This window comes from Colias croceus, chromosome 4 (genome assembly GCF_905220415.1).
Source record: "Colias croceus chromosome 4, ilColCroc2.1".
Classification (NCBI taxonomy): Eukaryota; Metazoa; Arthropoda; class Insecta; order Lepidoptera; family Pieridae; genus Colias; species Colias croceus.
This window is the reverse complement of record NC_059540.1, coordinates 7,829,786-7,850,044: the sequence shown is the minus strand read 5'-3', so window position 1 is coordinate 7,850,044 and position 20,259 is coordinate 7,829,786. Positions and strand designations below refer to the sequence as shown.

The 20,259-nt window shown below is 34.1% G+C and overlaps 1 protein-coding gene across 6 annotated transcripts in view; it reads right to left on the bottom strand.

The window, feature by feature from the left end:
- The window catches only part of LOC123691363 (ecdysone receptor), a 152,088-nt gene that overhangs the window by 84,910 nt on the left and 46,919 nt on the right, over positions 1 to 20,259 (bottom strand). For 5 of the 6 annotated variants that reach the window (XM_045635712.1, XM_045635714.1, XM_045635715.1 and 2 more), the window contains one exon: positions 8,336 to 8,380. The gene's annotated coding sequence lies outside the window, so the exon portion shown is untranslated. Of the gene's footprint in view, positions 1 to 8,335; positions 8,381 to 9,743; positions 9,954 to 20,259 lie in introns of those variants that run through there. The other variant, XM_045635711.1, reaches the window with a different exon arrangement.

Below are 20,259 nucleotides of genomic sequence, written 5' to 3'. Positions count from 1 at the left end.
AGTTGAGGCAGGGCCAAGGACAGACAGGGTTAATGTGCAGAATAGATTCAGAATTCAATCTAAAATTGGTACAGTAAACAATATCATAGTATAACAATAGCAAAGCCTCATAACTATGCAAATAGTCCGTGCCAGAACGTAAAAAAGAGAATGCCTTGTATTCCCTTGTAAGCCAGACTGTCAGTCAATACTACTAAGTATTCCGGAGCATCCTAAGCTTTTATTAGTTGAGGCAGACGGCCCGATGCCCTGATAGCAGAGGTGACCTACCCGTGACCTTTGACCCGGGAGCCTGTAACCTACATCCTCTGGCCAATCGATACGCACTTCGCGCTACAGTTGATGTAAGGCTTTATATGTAGATGATAAATATGATTTATTTGATTATTATTTACTATCCTGAAAGGTAAGATTTACGTGCAAGAAAAAAATAAAAGTATTCAGAACAGTTCCATTTATAGAACACTATCAAATTCATACGCAAACATGAGATAGGCTAGTTTAGAATATAGGTAAATGTTGTTTCAACCAAAACAGTCTCCTTATAAGAACTGGAATTATTCAGAATTAAGTTGAAGTCATAAAATTAATTACACCAACTAACAATTCCAAACGAGTCATTTGAAACAGCAACAGAATTGAAGATATTTCAAAACAGTTGCCAACCCACACACTGATATTTGAGACTTCTCGAATAAAACTACAAATTAAGTAATATTTGTACAAGTACTAACGCAAAATATGGGTCAGCAAGTCAACAGCTTAGTGAATGTAATGTTACACTTATCGAATTGCGACACAATACGGCTGATATGAAATATTTTATCCTGATGTATTTTTACATATTAATGTCGCGTGTTTTATGTTAATGCCAACTTAATCAAGAGTTAATTCATTTGTTATTTTATTATAATGTTAAAAATGTTAACGAAAGAAGGCGTAAATTATTAAGTGGGAGGTAGAAGATTAATTAGGGGAAGTACGGACAAAATGACAGGGTGTTTTGTTTTCCAATCATATTTATTTATTTAATGGCATTATAATCAGTCTCAATCGTTTATACTCATCTTAGGTTCATTGACTATCAGTAACACAGTCTATTAATTAAGTAGGATCTATAATAAAATATATAATAATAAAAAATATAACTAATAACAAAAACCATTTTGTCCATATAGTATGGACAAAATGACATATAAGATAAGGACATAATGACATACAAATTTTTAAGAGCAAAGTTCACAAATAAATCCTTTGGTCTTCTTTGGGACACCAGCACATGACGCATGAGCCCAAAGGTAACAAGTTATACATCGTAACCAACCTTCGCCGGGCTTGGAATTGGAAAAGAGGTCATTGCAATAAATGCAAGCGCAGTCACTATCGTCGTCATTGGCCTCGCATGCGAAATCTTCGCTTCCTGAGCTATCATATTTCGGAGCAGTTCTACGCTGCCTCGATGATCTCAATTTCTTCCCCGATTCTTTTCTCTGAGCGTTTTTAGAAGCAGAAATATTTATTTCATCCTCATTACAAATTTTTCTTTTAACCTGTCTCTTTTTTTCTGCCGGTGGATCCTTTGGTCTATTTTTAACAATAATTTCTTGCATATTTGGAGAAGTTAAAAGCCAACCTTCTTTAAAAAACTCCAACCCAAAAAATAAATCATCAAAATTATGTTAACAGATACACTATGGAAAAAATGGCATACTATGTCGTTTTGTCCAATTTGTATGTATGTCATTTTGTCCCAATTCACCGAAAAACAAATAAAAATCATAATTCCATAAAATAACTAATGATTTCAATAAACTTAATCGAAATCACTGGATACTAGCGTAGTTTATCGACTTAAATACAAATAATTACAAATAACAACAAATAACTCACCAGAAAATAGGAAAAAAACACCTGTAAAATAAACTTTTGAAGGCGAGATACAAGTTTGAACTGGTAACTCCGGCGCAACTGTCAGAATGATGCTCAACGTCTGTCAGGATTGTAAATATGGCTGTCGTCACGTGATACAGTTGCGGAGACGTAGCTAAATCCCGCCAATTTTGAAAAAAGGGGACTATGTCATTTTGTCCATACATGTCGTTTTGTACGTATTTCCCCTACTATTCATAAATTAATTGTATTGTTCTATAATCTACGGATTTATCTTGCTTAACTAGGTACCTAGTCCAGATGACTGAGGTTAACCATTAATATCCTAAATCATTGTTTCCAAGTCTCTAAATTCCATTGTATTTCCAAAGTCAAATCTTGTGACATATTTAACTCCCTTTCTCAGAAATAGTGTCCACATTAACAAATGATTAGTCATTTGTTAATGTGGACACTATTTCTATTTATTTTTATTTATTTAGATAAATCACATTTATCAACGAATTACTTTCAACACACAAAAATATCAAACTTATCTTGACTGAAAAAGACAGTAGTTATTCCGTTTCCAGAATTCAGAAATAAAGGACTCAATGGTTTCAATATCGAATCCCAAGGCTGGTATATTCTTTTAGATCGATACTATAGTTTGTATGTATAACTCGAGTCCCGGGATATGACATTTGGGCGAGGCGCCGCGACCCGGTCGCGCCCTCTCCCGCCCCTGCACTTGAACTGGTTAGCTTACTTTCAGTTTCTGTCATCTAGCCTGCTGCCTGACCTACCCGAAAGAAGCAGGAGATTTGTATTGTATTATGTATGATATTACATTGTACATATTGATAGTTTTGCGCCCGATCTTTGTGTATTCATGCCGATTTTCGTGTGAATGAAACTATTGAGAACCTTTTTTTAGCAACACTTTTTTAATTTTTTAAACGTGTTAAGTATCGTTAACAAATAGCTCGTATGTAATTAGTAATTGTATTATAAGCATTAATTATTTCCTTTCCTTATTTTAAACAGTTAAGTTTACTAATACAAGCAAGTATAAGCAAGCAAGCATTGAAATACATTCAATTAACATATTATGTACTATAAATAAATATTTTTAGTACTGCACGTTATTATAATTCGTGACATGTAATCATATAAAATAGCCCAATCCCATTACCCACAAACTCGATACGAGAAAAACACGTACTATCTTATCCGAGGCAAATGACCCCACGTCGGTATTCTTTCATAACACAATAAGACGCTCATGTGACCATTACGACCTGTCACGCAGCGTGAAAAAGATTAAAAATAACAGTTACTGGCACGTAAGAAAAAACGACTTTCTGTAATCTGTCTAGTAAGTGTTCGTCGAATGTTTTATAGACGTTAACAGCCACATTGAACAATTAACTACGGAACAATATATAACACTATGGATTTATTGATTATTATAATTTATAGTGATATTATAATTTATAGTGAATTCTATTTGTCTGTATAACGTTGAGATAGATGCATGGGCTACTCATACATTTTATTTTTAACGAGTAAATACGTATATTTTTACATTTTGTAGAAAGTGGATTAAAATAATACCTTTCTACCACGTGTCTTGTAACTAATAAGTCATAATACAAAGTTGTAGCATTCAGATATTTTGATGTCGCCTTAATTAAAACTTTGCATGTAACCTTAATGAAATATATCGCGGAGTCACGCCATTTCATGCCTTATTTGTCAACTGCTGATAACATTTTGTATACCATTTACCTGAGATTAAAAATATATTCGTAAAAACATTAATTTGGACGTTGGTTTGGAAAAGTTGATTAACACGTTGCTTATGTTTTTATTAGAGCAAATAGTCTTTCAAATTAAATTAAAGGAAATTTTAAGTAATTGAGAAAATTAAATTATTCACCATTTACGTATTTCATTTGTATCTTCTACAATCGCCCAGTGGTCGAAATCTGACCTTTTCGTGCTAACGGCTCTCACCTGCGTTACAATATTCGTATAATAATGGACATAAGTACATTATTATTGGTTATGCAATATAAAAACAACAACATAATAATACCATCGCGATACGCGGAGTATGCACTAAAATACGTATATGAAGTTTTTCATAATACAAAGCAATAATAGCAAATCATACAAACATATACAAACCTATTAGGTACTCGCATGCACTCTTCAACTTTAAATGCTGAATATTCTGATTCAACCCCATCAAAATTCTTTTGTTAACAATGCTGACGTGTTTGGTGTTTCATGTAACGTTTGGCCTCAATCTCGAGCTTAGGCTTCGAGTGTACATCACGATTTGTTGTGGAATAAAAAAGTTAAGTATATCATGGTTTAAAATGTTTCCTTCTACGTTTTAGCTGTAGCCCGTTAAAATTTTTGTCTGTAAATTATTTGCACATACATTATATATACCAAATATGAGTACAAAATTTTGCAAAATATTATTCGCCAAACTTTTTTCTAGAAAGATTAACATATTATGATAATTTAACTGCCTTGATTTTTTTCTTATATTCAGATAAACAAAAAGTTCGACACGTAGACGACGTGAGCTCCAAGCCTAAAGTTTTTATCGTCCACCTTTACGAAAACATTGACGTAGTTACGCGCATCGATTGCATCAATTTCAATGTGTTCAATAATTGTTGATATCGATCTTTATTCAATGCGCCGTTAGAGGCCAGCGCACGCCGCCCAATAGGATTATGTACTTGGATATTTAATACAACACACAATATCATTTGCTTTGTTATTCCCTTAAGCAAACGTACACTGAAAACGCAGTGACTTTGAACACCTGGATGGACAATCATTTTCAAAGTCAAATATCGATGATCATAATATGAATTATTGAATTTTAAACTTATTGACGTGAGGGCTTCAGACAGTCTAAGTACTTAATTGGACTGCACGAGAGAGCTATTAAAGCCATTTGAAAATAATTGGAATCAAAACATAGACTTAACGAGATCGCTGAATGCTTATTATTCTGAAGATGATGAATGGAATGTGGCTTATTGAATTGCTTTGTTTATACATTGCTTCGTTTAAAAGCTTAAGTTTTAAAATTTCTGAGACAGTAAATCCAATAAGTTACGTGCCAAATAGTACCACCAATCATAGAGCAGACGGATTGAGTATCAGAATCGTTGACATATAATTTGCAGGGCGAGAAACGTTTGTAATTATATTCCTCTGGTAGACCGCGACACAGCCGTGCCTAACAAGAGAAAGTAATTTCAATGCTATCTATCTTTGACCGCAAACAGATAGCAATTTAATGACAGCTGGTTTACAACATCGACTTTCATTTAATGATACAGCTTCGCGTTTGAGATGTTAAATATGTTGTAAATGGTCACTGCATTGCAAACCAGTTGTTAATTTCTCTAGCGGCGAACGTCGACGTTTCTAGCCACAGAGTAGACGGTGTGCGACACTACTTCCTGTCGTTATATGGGTATAGATTTACATGAACACTGTTTTTGTAATGCATAATGACTCATATGCAATATTTATTTTAGTGTATGGAAGAGTTAAGAGTTGTAAGACAAAATGGATATACAGTCAGAACTTCTTCAGAGGTTCTGGGTTATCAATATTTGGACAATTTAAAAGTTACGTATAATCATCTATACGTAACTTTTAAAATTTATCTTATCGATTTATCTATTGATTAACTTCACATTTCAAATCTAGACAAAAGGCATTACAAATGTACTGTATTCATCAATAATAAAACCCAATATTGGTTCAAATAAATCATTTCTATTTAACTATTTAGTCTACAATCGAGTAATCTGTTAGCATACCGGTATCAAGCGCCGCGAGTCAGCTGCGGCTCGTGCGCATTTTCTCTCGCAACTATGCCTTTTAAAGAATGCACTTAATATATAGGTTTGTACATAATTCTATATTTAGTATCCATATGGCATTTAACGGTTTGAAGTAAACACTGATCGTTCTAAATATTTTGATGATCTTACCTATCCTGTAGCTCTATTTTACATTAATATAAGAACTCTATCTTATCTTTTTTTTCATAAAAATTCTCTACACAAAATGTTCAGGGATTTGCAAACACAAATTTCTTATTTACCCAGTTCCATAATCAACCGTAAAATTTCCAAAGAGAATAATAAAATCCGATGTAGAGATTTGACTCTACAACTTTTCTGTTATGTAATACTCAAGAATTATATATTTTTAAAAAGTATGAGTTATATTATTATTATAAAACACGCAAAGTATCAATTCTTCAAAAAATTTGAATTTTGATACGTATACATATTTCAATATCAAATTTAGATTTGATAACAAGAACTTACAAAAATTGCAGCACTAACAATGCTTAATTTCAATAAATGCACTCAAATCCATTAGATAGGTCAGTTCACAAATCAATCAAATACGATGCATTACCGATCATCGCGTCCCAAAATAGACGGAATTCGTCTGATCAAAACAGAGCAGCGCGCGGAAGTATGTAGGACGTTCGCGCCGGCGCGGGCGGCGATACCTTATCTTATTGGGTTAATAACCTATAGCCAGTATTGGAAGTATCGCGCAATCACGACACCCTTATCAGGCCGCTTGTTCATCTTCATAGCTTAATATTAAGAGACATGATTGGTCCATCTTATGCTCTCCAGGATATTGGCATTAACAGTAACCGTCACAAGTATTTTATACTTATCGCGGGCACCAATCTCTCACAAATGTTAGTGTTAAGATATTATATAGATTAACAATGTATATATATTGTGCATTTGTGATGAGAAAAAAATTATTAAATAAAATTAAGTTGATGAATAGCTATTTGTGTATTTTTCAAATAATTTTGTTTAATGATACTATTCTCGATCTATCTTTTCTATTCTCGATTCTCTATTCTTAAGCGTAATTGGAAAAAATTCTTTTTGTTTTTGCATCAGCTGTTATTTATAGGTTTGTTAAAGTTAAAAACGTACATAATAGGAAGGAAATTTAATTTGGCTGTAGAGTTTCATGAACACGAACTATTTTTCGCCATATCACTATAATATTGTCCAAGAGATAAAGACTCGTTTCGCTGTAGATAATAAAATAAAATGGCTAGAGAAAGCTGTTTGATAAAAACATGATAACTTTCATTCATCGAATGCAGCCGAAAGCGATTCACGACTTTCCATCTTTTCATTCACTATCATGTGATTATCATTCCTTATTGAGGTTAATATACTTTGTTAATTTAAGAGCACTCTATCATTTGTTTTATGGTTCTTTACTAGTTTTAATAGTCGTACTAATTTCATGTACCCCATGATACTGTTTGTTATATAAAGGAAGATAATTAATTACACTGTAAATTTCACGTGTGAAGGTCCTAGTCCTTCGGTAAGCCTAAAGTAAAGCCCGGATCCAAATGGGCAACATGTTACTGGAACTCCAGAAAATTTTGAATACATTAAGCAGGAATAAATGTAATGTGATTAGAAAAATAGGAAGTCTGATAAGAATTCAGAATAGGCCAAATTCAAACACTATAGCAAGTTAACATATCCGAGTTTACCAATTAGGTAACAACTATTGAGATTTAAAGCGCGTCATCTAATAGTATTCGCTACATTCCAATAAGCATCATCAATAGTATTGATTTTGCTATGTATGAATGGGGTTGGTAATCTATGATGATGCAATATCTATAACACCGTTCCCCTCTACGAAAATGGATAACATAATATTAAACCTAGCCATATAACGATTTTATGCGAGGGTGCGAGTGTCCCAATTTGTGGTGTAACATAAATCTATAACTCTATATTCATTCGCTGTAATAAATCATAATATTACGAATATCAATAAGGCCATGGTAATAGGGATATCTACAGATGTACTAGATTGATTTTTTTTAATTATTTGAAGTGACACTTGATATGTAAGTAATGATGAAAGATTTTAGATAAATTTTTTTGGCATCTTATTTGCGGAAGTAGTCAGAATTGAAGAGAGTTATGTATCTTTAATTTTTAACAGTCTAAGGTCAATCAGTATATAATAGATACAGATGCAGATGATTAAAGATGTATTTTTTAGCAAGAGCTGGTCTTTCATGACATGGCCATAAGCACCAGCAACTATATGGCTAATCTTAAATTTTAATGCTTTGCTTTTATATATGTCCTGTTTGGTTATCCAGGTAACACTGATCATGCATTTGAATTGCTCAATCTCTTCCGTGGTTTTTCCCCTTCACAGAGTATCAAGTTTCTACATTATTACCGTAGTCATTGAAATAAAAGATCAATTTTGATCTGTGCGTGACACTGGACACTGGCAGAATCCGTCTCTATTGGGATAGGGAAGGCCATAAACAAAAAGAAGAAGAAGAAGAACTATATGGTTTATACATTCAAATAATTTGTCTTTCACTTACCACTGGAGGCGTTTTCCGAGGCGAACAGCGGGGCGGCGTTATAATCTGGAAGCAATTACACAACCAATTACATTTGAAATCGTAACAAATTACTTTAATTACTCACTTCGATCCCGGTACAGGCTCGAGATTCGTAATTACAAATTAACTTGTGAAATTGTACGGGAACACCAGGATATCTCTTCAGGTTAAAAATTGTATCCATTAATCACTTGAGCGTATTTATTATGTTTTACACAAAAAGGAATGAAACTGATTTTTTCGTGTGTAAAGTGTGGTTAAATGGACATATTTTGTACAACTTTTAAATGACTGAATAGAAATGATATATGTTTGGAAATGGGTTAATTTCATTAGTCCCTCTTTTTAAGGATTATTTGCATTGAAGTTGAATTTATTATAAGACATAATACATTGTATGTAGCCACACAAAAGGTTTCATTTATTAAAGCGAGAGTGTATTAAGATGATACATCGAAAGTTTTTGTATACAAGAAACACTTCAAAGTTCGACCTCAACTTATAAGTTATAGTTAGACTCAAATGTATTTCTGAAGATTTTTGTTCGTAATTTACATAGATTTAGATGTAGACGAACATTTTAAACATACCAGTATTTAGGTTAAAGTGCATTGTTTTCTTGCATTGTATAAAAATAAATCTCGTTAAAATTATGTAAAAAAAATTCCAATTCTAAAAGAACTAAGATTTATTTAGATTCAAATTTAAATAACGTATTAACGTATAACGTATTCCATTAATTACTTTAATAGGATTAAATACCAATATCATACAATCATAACCGGTTTCAATAGATCATCTGCAAGCGACTTTTTATCCCGCTATATCTAATAAATTTTTAATTAACACCTAGACATTCGTATCAAGAAAGGCATGATTAAATTCCTATTTAATTTTATATCAGCTTCAATTGTAAGAACTCATATCGAATCAGTGAATGAAGTTTACAAATACCTCTACTCAGAGTGGAACTGATTGTCTCCATTTGATGCCAATAATGGCCTATGAAACTAAGGCCACGGGGTAAATGACACTTGTGCAATGTATTGTCTACTTTACGACAATATAACTACTCTAAATTGACCTAACACCCTTTTTCTCACGAGTTTTAAACGTAGTTCAACCTATTCTGTCTCTGATTTGGTTTTGAAATAATGTAGCGATGTGCTCTACGATAAATGGACAATAATATAATTACTTAAGTAATGCGTTTTAATTTTGAGATATGACTTTTTCTTTTCGGAATGGAAAATATTGCCTCTTTTATTTATTTACGATAGCTTCTTTTATTTATGATAACTACGTTTTCTCAATGCTACAGATGGAAAGAATGGTAAATTCTCCATTGTTATCCAAATTAGAACTCTCTAAATAAATAATTACTCACCTAATAGTAAACGTTCATAGTCACGAATGTATTTTTAGTTACAACCTTTGCAGGGATATATTTGATTGGCACATCGCCTAGTCGCAGAATGTCGACACAGTGATTTGAGGCGAACTATATTCGACTGCTAATTTTTGATACACAACACTTGCACGGTAGCACATTGAGTTGACACTTGACACACTGATCGAAAATTCAGTGTTGTATTATAGTTTACTGCCATTTTGCTTACATCTATGGAATGCAAATGTGTGTATAGTCCGTCACTAGCCGCGAACGTGTGTGCGTGAGCAGCGTCAGACATGTTTAATTTAAGTTTACACACACATGCGCAATTCCGCGAGTATGCGCGGGTTGGTGACCTCGTTATGTTAAGTTTTGTTGCTTTTAAAATTCATAGAGAAATATTTTAGTATTAAATAGCTAAAACATTACTTGTATTGATTACAACAACATATAAGTGCTATCGTATGTATTTTTACGATATTTAATAACAACTGTGAATGAAAATAATTCCAATCTATATACTGAATTAAAATTATGCATTAGTTAAATTAATAGTTCAATACAGTCAAAAATAAATCCGCTCATTAGAATCGTTAACCTAATAATGGAACATGAAAATAAAACAAGCTAATTAGTTATTAATTATTATACACACACAGTTAAAATTATAAACTCTACAATGTATTTCCAAGAGAACGCTATTAAATTATTCCTGAATCCTGACCTATAGCAATGTGAAACGTTCACCCACTCGTTTCCCCCACTGACCGTAGTGCCGACATTTTTCCGTGCACACTAAATATATACATACTTCTTTATACTTTATGCATGCATGAACACGCATGTTAACTATGTATGTAGCTATAGGATGCACCTTTACGATCCAGGTTTCCCTCTAAGCAAACCAACAGGACTAAACCCACGAACTTTTTACGAAGTGTCTGCTGTTTACTAGGTAAGTAGTATAAATTATGTTATTTCAATGAGATCGATATAATTTCAATATGAATTAACAATAAATATTCATTACTATATTGCTGCAATCGAATATTACAAAGTATATTCGCTACTTGACATAAATATGCTCAATTTACCACAGCATACATAAATTATAGTAGACGTTAAATAATTGAAAACAATTTACTATCTGAATGAATGGGACTAGAAAATGAATATAGTTTTTGTTGCGCAGAGCTGCAGTGCGGTCGCAACATTGTTCTCATGTCGAGCAGACAGACAGCCCTATAACTGCGGGCCCGGGGTGTGAGGGGGAGACTGAATCCTGACCACGCACAACCAGGCTATGCTTTCCCGTCGCTAACGGCCTATATTTAGCCTTGCATTTCACCGTACTGCATATTGAATGCCACGTTGAAACCGCACTGTTATAAAACACGGCAAAGGGCGTTTAAAAGACTATCGATCGTGCAGACGTCCGCTATACTTTGGAATATATCCAATTTTTTTCACGTTATTGTCTTCCTCACCTAGAAGGATATTTGTAAGGAAATTAAATATTACTTGGCTGACATCCCGAAATCTTCAGGTTTACGATCAAAAAATACGTTTCAAATGTCATACCCAGTTATTAAAAATCGTGACACTCCTTGCGTAGCGACTCGCGGTGCATTTTTGTTGATGACTTGACAGAAATAGCAGCTCGTTTATAAATAAACAATACAGAAGACAACTAAACCATAACAAGCGAGGGGAGGTATCATTGTAATGAGCAAGTAAATTATACGTTTTATAAAAGCTTTCACGACGTAATCACGATATGATGAAGGCGTCTCTAACAGCCTATTTATACAGCAAAATCGCAAAATGATTACAAGCTTCTTTAAGTAGAAAATAACACTGTCGAGATGGCATACAACAATAAGGATGTAATACGCAATTTTCTTTCATTAATCGTAGCATCCAAGCTATTCATGAGAAAGACTACCTATATGAGAAAGACTATATCTACAAAAAATGTGATAAGATGCAAAGTGCAAACACATAATATTTACGAGATCAGACAACAATATATTTTGTACACACATGATGTACTGTATCATCGTGGTTGTGATTGTACCGAGATAAGCTGGCCGCAGTATATAACAGTGCTATCGTGTGTGGGCAAAACCACAAACCACTAGCCTCCTCGCCTTTCCTATAAGCCTTCTAGATTACTTACTGACGCACCACTTTCACCGCTGCGACACGGAAGATGCTCCGCTCCGTATAACTATCGCAGTCTAGTCTTAACAAGCTAGTTAAGAGTTAAATAGGTTAAGAACTGAACCACACAACAGTACAACCGTATCAAGATATGAATAACTGCATACGTATAACATATTTAATCGAAATGGGTTAATGTATTTACTTTGTCGTTTAAATAGTCACGAAGCGGCGATCATTCTTTATGCGTTTAGCTATATATTATGTGCCTTAAACTGAACCAACATAAAAACCAACAAATATATAATACATTAGTTATACAACCCAGTTTTATGCATATGAACTACATAGCTTGCGTACATTGTGTAGGTACTGTTGGCTAACAATGTAAATTTGACATTAAAAACGTCCCACATTTGTAACAAAGCGTTTAACGTCTTAATAAAAAGTGGATAAGGTGTTATGACAAAAAGCATTGCATACATTCTACAAGATATCAGTGTATGATTGGAATTTTAGACTTGAGTGAAAGCATTCTATTTTCCACGAGCAAGTTTCTCTTGAATAAAGCTCTCGAAAGAGAAATCGAACGCGGCGCGTTGATGCGAAATATAGGAAATCGTTCCAGCTAGAAAAACGTGTAAAATCCTTCCACATCTGCCTTATAGCAACGTAAATCGATAATAGGAAGCCCTCCGTCTAGTTCAGCAGTGCGTGCGGGCGACCTAATACACCCACTACGATGGTCTTTGCAATGCGGGCTAAATATACTAGCCTAGCGCGTTCCTGCGCTGCACCAACCGAACGAAACTTATGTGCCGACCACAACGTTCACAATCGCTTGTCCGGAGAAAATAACCAGTTTGTGTTATCGTGCAAGCGATTCGCGCCCCATTTGCCTTGAAATTGGTTTGAGATTTGTTTGACTTGGAGAGCGGAAGGAGGCCGTTTTTCAACAGAGCAGTCGCGTTAATAACACAGCTAGGTGCATTCTCGCTGCAATTTCGCTCTCGGTCGGGCTGTGTGTTTGTGGCGCGCTGAAGATCAGGGCTAACGATCGGCGTGAAGCAGCCGTCCCTTTCGCACGCGCCTATCGCCTTCGCTCCATAGGCACGTCTAGCAAAAGAAATGCTACAACTTTATCTGACAGCAACGCGACGCGACGCCGAGAGGCTTTTGTGCGTTTTCTATGTTTATGATTATAGGAGAGCACGAACAAGGGGCCCTTTGAAAGCGTTGCTTGCTACATAATTTCGCGACTGTTTTGTTTTTGTTTCAGGAGCTTTTTATTGAGGCTTAGTACACAGAGTAAATGATGAAGTCGATACTAGTAGGACCATTAATGTTGCAGATACAAATGTAGAGATTACTTTGACAGTTTTTAATGTGATGAAAACGTTATATAGTACAGAAAAATGTAAGCATAATTTTAATAAACCGGTAAGATTCCTTTTTAGTTGCAGATTATGAAAATAAAGCTTACTTCATGATAAACGATAAGAATATGGATGAAAACGAGACAAACCAGCACGTGTGTTTTGTAAATGTATCACATCCGTGCATCTAATGTTAGATGATTTTAGTGATGACAATTTTAGTGATGTCATATTTCATGTTGTCTATATCTGCAGGGAATTAAAATTTAAATAAAAATTATTGACTATAAAATATATTACAATTTTGGAACAGTTCTGATTTAACAAATTCAAAATGTTCGTATCTTAATGTCCTCTACATAATATATTAAAATAGATAAAACTAAACAATTTTACCTAATAAGGTAATACTATAATACTAGAATAAACTGGATACTCGATGTCTACGAATCGGTAAACAAATATCATCCAACCAAGTTTGCTGTTTGTGTTTCGGATATTATGTAAATAAGTAATGAATATCGTATTCACACAGGTGCAGAGCAAATAGATAATTTCACATTGGTATTACTGGATATTTTACACGCAAGCATTTATTTACAAATTTGCAATATAATTGGACCTTAAATTCCTAGGTAAATGTAGAGTTCGGGGTGGCATTTCCCACATTTGTTACGCGAATGAAGTTGTTATTGAACCTGATAGTGAACACTTTCATAAAATAAATCCGCTGATAGATGATTGCTTAAAGTATATCATTTTATAATGTTGTGGCAGTAACGTCTAAAGTGGTCTTCATGTCTTGCCTAACAAAAATTAAAAATGCATCTCTTTAAAAACAGTGCTAACAGGAAAAACTAACAGCTAAGCTAAAACGAACTGACGAGTACACGGGATGGGAGAGCAAGGCTAAAGAATTGAGTATAAAATTAGATAACAATCGCTCAGTTAATGAGTAAATTGGGCGATGCACTTACAGCAAACAGTCGAAAGGGCCATTTATAGAGGGGGAATTTGGCGGGACAGCGTAACGGGTGCTACGAGTACTATATTTACATTCGGGCACGTGTTCAGAGCTGAATGGGCGCAAAGCTTGCCCTTGACCCCCGGAACGCACGCGGCACGCACCGCCCAAACGCCGCTGGCCGCACCTCTACCGCACCGATCGACCCGCGCCGCACGCCCGACCCCACACACCCCTGATCGATACCTCGCTTCCGCTACTCACACAGATTTCCATTGCAACTTGCGTCTATTTTCCCCGTCTGAAACCTGTCTGCCAAGAAGCAAGTGTCCGGACGAGTTTTGGCGCTGCTGATATTTTTGGAAATTAAGCACCATTCGTGGCTTATTTTTATATATTTAATTTGAAAACTGGTGTGTTATGGCTTATGACACTTATGATGATTATGAGTCACTGTCTGAAACATTTTGGTTTAACAGCAGAATCGTATAATGACACTAGACGAGGCATTTAAGTGAGTTTCTCACGATTAAAATAGTAATAAAAAAGTAAATGATTTCCGCTTTTTAAATCACTCTACATTAAAATCTTACACTCACGCAAACATAGCGTCTCCGTCGTCTCGTATAATATAAATGTATGTGATTGTGTGCAGCATAGATATTCTTCAAATGTGTGTGTAGCGACTAGTGACCGATTGGGTTATGTAACGTTGGCAAGCTCGCTATGTATATGTGCGATTTTCATTTCTCGTTTCACTTATAGCACTGCTCCGAATCTTAAATATATAACCAGTAATGTATATAATTCAAAAGCGCCAATTTTATCGCAATGTAGAGACAGTTGCCATTCGATCAATAGAGTCTAGTATTTATACAAGGCGTGCTGTATACATGTTGTATCTAAGGCAGCAATTACACGTGTCTATTTGACTTCCGTTTTACAATTATTTACTATTCTACAGAGTTTATATGTATGGATAAAAAAATCTTACTTTATGTTTAAAGTGTCAAATAAAAGGGATAAGATTAAAAATAATCTGAGCTTTGTCGTTTTGTCGGAAAACTTTTAAAGGTTTTTCTACCTGTTACGTTAATAAAATTAAATTTATACTCGTAAGCGGTAGAGGACGCCTTAAAGTTTGATTAAATTAAACATAAATGTTTGATAAATGGAAAATTTAGGAGATGTTCTTAGTGGTATCGATTTCATTTAACGATATTATAAAGACAAATATTTTTACCTAAAGACCACGTTATATGACATAAAATGGCTTGTAATTTTATATTTGCAGGCCTTTCAAACAGAAACCATTTACGATTTGCTTAGACAAGCACAACTGGGCTCTATTTATTATATCATATGTAGGTATACAATAGAATCAGGACAGTAAATAATATAGCCCTTCTAAACTAAAAAGACTTTTGACTCAAGAAATATAATAATCTAATATATAAAAATCAATGCCACTTTTCGTTGTAATTCCATAACTCGAGAACGGCTGAACCGATTTCGATAATTCTTTTTTTATTATATTCCTTGAAGTACGAGGATGGTTCTTATGTAGAGAAAACGTTAATATGTACCACGGGCGAAGCCGGGGCGGACCGCTAGTATAATATATAAACACAAATTTAGACTCACTCTCACTGGACGTTAAATCAAGCATAACACATAATCTATAGAAATCGAAATAATACAATATTCTTAAAATTCAACGTTATAATGATTGTAAACTAAGCAGCCGATCTTTTGTGTTTCCATTTTTATCAAAAACGACTGGTATTCGCCGAATAAAGTAATATTTATGGCACATTACTATTCAGCTTCATTTATATAAAAACGAGTTTGGTCGCCATATCGCACATAAAAAATCTAAACATTTTTAGTCGGTTACTGGCTTGTTATTTAAAACAATTTTTTTGTTTATACCTTAATTTTTATTTGTATTAAAAATAAATATCACAGTTGTAATTGATTATAGGTTCGGTGTTTAGTTGGGGGAGAATATAAATTTCTGAATACAATTAATGTACATATTCAAAAGTTTATATTAAGCTTCTTAAAATTCTAAATTAAAATAGTTTTGGTTTGATTGTATGACTAAAGTACTCCCTGTGTGTCAAAAATATTTTAATTTTATCTAGTTATTGAAACGGTAAAACATAAGAATTAGTAACGGTAGAGTTGAATGGAGTAAAAGTTTTTTTTTTCAAACTCAAACATTAATTTTTTTCTAGTTTTTCCGTTTACCACATATTCGGAAAACAATTTCTACTGAGAAGAACCGGCAAGAATCTCTGTTGCTAGTTTAATAGATACAATAGATCACGTTCAGATCATGGGGCTCTACCTTGGCCGGTTTCTGCCGCTACAATGAATATGTAGGTCGTTACCATTGCTTGCTGTCAATTACTTCTTGCTCAATACTTTGGTACAGTCGGTTAAACGCTTCGAATCTTTTGTTATCCGTTAAATTATAGAAGTACTTTAGAAGAAGAATAAATTCATTTTTTTGTCGCGTTTCTCTTGAACTACGATAGTGATTCGTGTTTAGAGGTAATTAAAATATCAAAACATGTTAAAATTATAATAAATATTTGATATTTATTATTTTGCACAGTAATTTAAATAAATTTGCGCATATTTATTTAAAAGTATGATTTTAGAATAAGCTGAGAAGATAAAAGAGTATGATAATTTAGTGATAAAAATTTTCATGATCAGATAAAAACAGAATTATTAAACAATGCACTTAATCGCACATTTCTAAATCAAATATATATCAATAATGGCAAAAATAAATGTAAATAACCTTTATCTTCCTAATTAAGATCAATTAATTGGTGTCACATTATTATTAACAAAAAATATCCTAATGAATATTCGTTTCAATGACCACAAGAAGTTTATTTCGTGCAGGCCTTTGTCCCAAAGATGCAGAATTGCACGCAGCAACCGCTTCGTCTCAAAAATTACTTATCGAGTGTGAAGGAGACTTAACTTGTGTTAAGTTCAAAGACCCCGATGATAAGCGCCCAGTATGAGGAAAACTCAGACATTCATTACGTTCTGACATTTCCATAACCTTTAACTTGAAATTGCATTATGAGTAAGAATTAATTAATATCCATTTGTGTTCAAAGATAATGTAACGCCGATTATTATGGTTTGCATTTATTTTTTCATTTGTATGTATAATTAAAATTAATTTCGAATAATTTAAAATTGAATAGGTTTAATTCAAAATTTTTTGTCTTCTAAAAGTAGGTACGGTGTTGTTAACAAAAAGATTTATATAAAATCTTTTTAATTGAAATACTTAATACAATATTGTGATTTATTATTCTATGAATGTTTTAAATTAAAGCGATGTACCAGTTATATAATCCAATTTGAATAGTACTGAGTTTCAATGCAAAATACCGGTTCCCGTTTTCTAACGCTTAAATCCTGTTCATTTTTTATTTCGGTCAACGGCCGTGCGGCCTTATTGTACGAGTTCCATTGACATCGATCCATAGGGTTATTCAAAATATATTAGTATAAAAACATTTAGTCACGCTTCGATCTACTATTCACAATGAGCTACGCACGTGGCATCAAATGAATTGCCTAACGCTATTCAGTGTTTAGGGCTTTCTGGAAAATCTATGCTAAACTCGTTTAGCTTGTGTCGCTTTGGTAAATGTATTATATTTCCACACAAAAGAGCCATTATATTATTAAATAGAACGTGTAGGTTATTTTTACGATACGCGATTATGAAACCCACGCTCTGTCATCGTGTTTAACATTTTTTTTTTTATTCGAGACTTGGTACAAACATATCGCGGTACCGATCAGGAGGAAATATTAATGGGTATTTTAAACTCTCAAATGATATCGTTAAAACGTGGCCAGATCGTAGGTAACAAACACGTGGCATGTAAAATAATTTTAATACTGTTTAAAATTACCTCTACATTGTAATCAGTTATTTTAACATAAGTCTATCAAGCTAATCTGTAGTTTAATTATTTTATTATGTCACAAATTTCTTAAATATTTTTAAATTGGAAATTGATGTGACCTAAGTCGTACAACAATACGTATTTCTAAGAACCAGTCATCGAGTAAATTAAATTCCAGTGTCGTTCCAATATCTATTGTTTGAACACTCGGTGGCAAAACAATGAACAAAACTTCGTCACAGAAAATTAGGAGTAAGTTTATATAGAATATTTATAGCCAGAGCACGAGGTAATGTTTGGTCTAGGCATTCGATCGAATCGAACGTATGTTGACCGGGCGATTCACCTTGAGACCGCACCTCGACTTATAACGCCACCAAAGCGAATAGTCGCTGCCCGAGTCCAGCAATAAACAGAGTAACAAGCTACGAAACTTGACCGTGTAATATAGTTTCGTACAATGCTCGAGGACCGGTCCAGTGCTGTGGGTGAGCAAGTTGAGGAATGCACGGGGACGGTCTGACTCGGCGTGATTTGAAAGTGTATGCGAGAGCGTCGGATATCGACTTTTCTATGCGTACTCAATCAGTTTAAAAATCTTTACCTGTTAGTGATTCACTGAAGTTAAATTAGTCATTCAGTTTTATAGCAGACGTTATAATGTTCTCCGATACGAATTTACCTGTTAAGGCCTGGAGGCGAAATTTTTCGCAGGATGCGTACGTTTGATTCAAATTACCGGTAATAATACGGTACGGGTTAAATAATATAAATAGGCTATTCCAGTTCACTTCGGCAGTTCGGCTGTTGAGCAATAAAATTATCATAATTTTCAAATAAAACAGTTAGACGGAGGAACAATCAGCTCAAGTATACATCTATTACTATACATATATTTTATACTTAATTAAAATATTTCAAAGATTTTATTTCCATGTATAAAAAATACTACCAATTAAGCTCGTTTTCAATTAGCCAAGATTTTTTCAGCCATGATCACTCAGTGTCGTTAGTTCATTACGTTTGCTTTGATTGACTCACCTTGAATTTGTTTGGGTTCTTTAGCAGTACTATTTCATTGTCTATCAACCCACAATTCTTGTGATACTTCTCACTACCAAAGTTGTAGTTTAAAAACTTTAGATAGAGCCATTCTTAGCTAGTATCGTCTCCATTTCCATGATCCAGACTACTACTAGTTACTAGTTACTATAATGTGATTAGGTATGTACACTTCACCAGACTAATAAATACAAAATTGTAGTTATGTTAGAAGTAAGAAGTACAATTTATTATTTCGATGTTGTATTTATAATATCGGTTTATTCGTTGAAGTTATGTTGGAAGTAAGAAGTATCCTATTCAATATTTCGAAGTAGTATTTATATCTAATATCGGTTAGCTATGTACTTGAACATAAATGAAAAAGCTGGAACAACAATCACAGAGACCAACATTGTGCGTGACTGCACCGACGAATGCTTTAATAAACTCAACTGTATTCAAGTTATTACTGTTAAAACAATTTATAACGTTTCAATAAATCTTATCACGATAGAATAGGCCCACGCAGATAAAGCCAGCTATAACATTATCTCATTAAAAACCGCCCACTCGGTATAACTATTTGTTTTCGTCCCCGCGACTCGGAAACCCTGATGTTTAACGGGCCGCCCCAATTCGGGCACCGAAATAACCCGTACCGCGTCCCACTTACGGTGTCCCCTGTTAGCTCTCGCGGCCGTCGACATAAGGCCTCTGGATGCGAGCGTGGATTTTTTGCGGCCGTCTCCGGATCTTAACCCTATGTTACTGACCCCGAAAACCTTTTCTGCGAATTGAATGAACACGCTAAACAAATATTCCGTATTGGATGCAAGCGAATTAGCTTTTTAGTCGCGTGCCGAACGAATTTCAGCTCACATAGAAAAATTTCCAATGACGTAACCCATTAAATTTTTTTTGGGTCATTGAATGACATTGACTACGCATTCGTGAAGTAATAATATGGGTAATTGTTTTGCAGAATACAGAGAGGAAATTGCAATGATAGC